We start from the raw sequence: 3,710 nt of genomic DNA on the forward strand, positions 1-3,710 counted from the left end.
GCTCGATCCGTTGTTTTGATCTAGAGGCGCACAATAAACTATACCCTTAACTATTTATTTCTTTTTATTGCAGTTCCTTTGGCAATTGGACCTAAGTTTCTCAATTGGTTTGTCCCTTCCACATGATACCTAAAATGAATAAAGTATAGGAAGATAAAGTTTGTCTCAACTTGCATGACCCTTCCGAGACTCAAGAGCTAAAACCTATAAAAATCATCAACGAGGGGAACGCGGACGCGATTGGGCGAATGTCAACGAAAACTGAAAAGATTTTTAACATTAAAAAAATTTAAGAAGATAAACTACAATATAACATATTCTTTGAATAACCTATAATATGATCAAATATTAATCATATGGATCATATTATACTTTACCATAGCTTAATAGCTATTTAATTTGTCAAATAAAGAAAATGATATGTATACAATGAGATTATTTATTTTTTACAAAAGGAAGTCACAATCATTACTGATCATTAGATTCGAAATCAAGTGGTTGAGGATATATCATTGCGGACAAAATCCATAATAAAATTTCTCATCTATTGTGACATAAGGGGTGTTATTATATACAATCTTTCGCATATAGAATTAGAGCTAGTGGACAAAGTGGTTATATGTAACCAAAGCCTTATGTGATCGTCACATACCAATGAAGCTGAAGGAGAAGTTTTATAGACAACTGTGAGACCAGTTTTTCTTTGTGGAGTAGAATGTTGGAACGTCAAGCAACAATATACTCATTAGATAAGTGTAGCTGAGATGAGGATGTTGAGATGGATGAGTGACAAGACAAGAAGGGACAAAATTCGAAATGAATATATTCGGGAGAACTTAGGTATGACTTCAATAGGCGATAAGATGAGAGAAATTAGACTTTGGCGTGGCTTCAATAGACGACAAAATGAGAGATAGTAGACTTAGGTGGGTTGGTTATGTGCAACGCAGACCTAATATAATAATTATAAGGAGTTGAGAGTTGTTTCAAGTAGAAGTATAACAATTATAAAAAGGCGAGAGTTGTTTCAAGTAGAAGGCTCAAAAAGGATAAGGGACATAACTAAAAAGATAAGGTTAGAAATAGTAAGAAAAGATATGGGGATTTATGGTCACACTGAAGATATAGCCCTTCATAGAACAAAATAGCAGATCTGAATTCGTATAGCTAATTTCATACAGTTAAGAAAAGGCTCTAATGGTGATTATTGTGCACCTTAAATGGAAAAATGGCCATGGGGACCGTATCAATTTCCCCTCGATGATAAATCTAGATTGTCTATTGGGGCAACAATCAAATCTATGGTTTTACCGACTCAAAACTTTCTTTCAAAGTTGTTCATGGTATATAAGAGATGATATGAAATCTTGAAAATTATCCCAACCGATTGCTGTTACTTGGTGGAGCACCATATATAGGCTGAGGCTCTCAACAATCAAAGTAGAGCGCACTTACAAATAGGGTCGAGAACTATAGTTTCAATCTTAAAAATCTTTGTTATGGCCTTAAAATATATTTTCATATTTAATTATAAAATTTAAAGCTTCAAAAATAGTGTACATCTAGCATATCTATAAAAACTTGAAAATCTTGAAAATTGACGGTCCAAAAATACGTCACAAGATGCACTATTTCCACAATTTGAAATCCGTTTTTTTCTGATTTCCATGCATCTTGATGCCGAGATGATCAATTTGATGATATTTGGGCATCAAAACAACCTTTTCTAGTGAAATATTTGAGGGGGGCTCTAATTTGATTGTTTGGAGCCTCGGCTCTATATAAACTTTTTCCTTATTTTATTTGAGCAGTTTACAAAGTCTCCTGGGACTAGAAAATTTTTCCTTATTTTTATTTGAGCATTTTACACGGTCTCCTGGGACTACAAACTTTTTCCTTATTTTTATTTGAGCATTTTACAAGGTCTCCTGGGACCACCATATGCGTGGCCTTCTTTTATTCATGCAAAGTCCTCATTAAGGTCAACCTAATAAAACTGTGAGGACAGTGGGGATTGTCTCTCTGCAACTCAATTCAAGATATATGAAAGATGAGAGGAGCACCGACCATGGCATTCGCCTTGTTGCTGCTTTTCTTCATGGACATAGCCACCTCCAAGTCAGATGACTGGAGAGAGAGGCAAGGCATAGGCCAACCCAAGGTGAGCCACCTCCACTTCTACTTCCAAGGAGTGCTCACTGGACCAAACCCCACATCCGTACTCGTGGCCGAATTGAATAGCACCCAGGCCTCACCCACTAGCTTCGGTAGCATCTACGTGCATGACGACCTACTAACAGAAGGCCCCAACCTCACTTCGAAGCTGATCGGCACGGTACAGGGAATTGAAGTAGTTTCTTCTCAGACAGAGTTAAGCGTCACCATGGCCCTCAACTTTGTGTTCACGGATGGCGAATTCAACGGAAGCACGCTCACGGTGGTCGGGAGGAACCCTATACTGCAGGATGTGAGGGAGATGTCTGTGGTGGGTGGAAATGGAGTTTTCAGACTGGCTCAGGGCTATGCACAACTCCGGACTATTTTGTTGGCCACCGGCTCATTGACTGTGGAGTATAATGTCACTGTGATCCATTACTAGCTTCTTATTTCACTGGTGTTGTCAGCTATGGCGCAAATTCTTTTTGGAGAGAATAACAAATTCAGCATGTATGAGATAAAAAGCATTGTTGTTTACCAATTTTGGTAAAATTTATCAATTAATGTTTTAATATTTGGACAAAAAGACATAGCATCTCATTAAGTTAGCCGTCTTGCCTTTATCATCGTCCGGGTATCTCATGATCATTAATTAAATGTTTGGGCCTCGATCGTTTACATATTTTTTTTATTAAGAATTTTTTATTTTTGAGAAATTTACGCTAATATGCCTTAAATTAGTGTAATTAAAGAATTTCATTTCAATTTTCAATTTTCAATTTTACGCATGTAACTTTGAAATCGGTCCTTTATATATAAAGCTAAACGTGAATTGGGATCTTCAAGATCCAAAATCAAACTTAGACTAAAAAGACGCTGTTTTGATCTCCAAAATCAAAATAAATTTTGTTACTTCGGATCTTAAAAATTCAAAGAGGGAACAATTTTGGAATAAAAAAAGAAGAGAAAAAAGAAAAAAAGGTGACCACGTAAAATAAAAAATTTTGTGGGTATGTCATTAAGGGTGCAGTTTGTATAGAGCCGAGGCAGTCAACAATCAAAGTAGAGCACACCTTCAAATAGTGTCGAGAAACATTTTTTCAATACTTGAAAACTTTGTGGCAACCTTAAAATATTGTTTTATCATTAATTATAAAATTTAAAGCATAAAAAATAGTGTAGATCAAGCAGATCTATAAAAATCTTGAAAATTGACGGTCCAAAACTGTGTGACAAGATGCACTATTTCCAAAACTTGAAATCCATTTTTTTCTCATGTCCATGCATCTTGATGTCAAGATGATCAATTTCAAGATATTTGGGCATCAAAACAACCTTTTCTAGTGAAATTTTTAAAGTAGGCTCTAATTTGATTGTTTAGATCCTCGGTTTTATATAAACCTTTTCGTTTATTTAATAATACTAAGTATCGAGAAAAATTTCATAAATTTCTCTTTTGGTTTTTTAAATCAATGCTGTTTCTCAAAACCGAATCAAAAAATAAAATCAAGCTCTAAAAACCAGTATGCCTTTGAAGCTTCAAAGTACTAGAT

At 35.2% G+C, this 3,710-nt stretch overlaps 1 pseudogene; it reads left to right on the forward strand.

Annotated features, from left to right (window-relative positions):
- The first annotated feature begins 2,068 nt into the window (after nucleotides 1-2,068).
- Nucleotides 2,069-2,599, forward strand: LOC148780631 (dirigent protein 22 pseudogene; annotated as a pseudogene).
- The last annotated feature ends 1,111 nt before the right edge of the window (nucleotides 2,600-3,710 follow it).

This window comes from Amborella trichopoda, chromosome 9 (genome assembly GCF_054954075.1).
Source record: "Amborella trichopoda isolate Santa Cruz 75 chromosome 9, AtrichopodaSantaCruz75HAP2 v2.0, whole genome shotgun sequence".
NCBI lineage: Eukaryota > Viridiplantae > Streptophyta > Magnoliopsida > Amborellales > Amborellaceae > Amborella > Amborella trichopoda.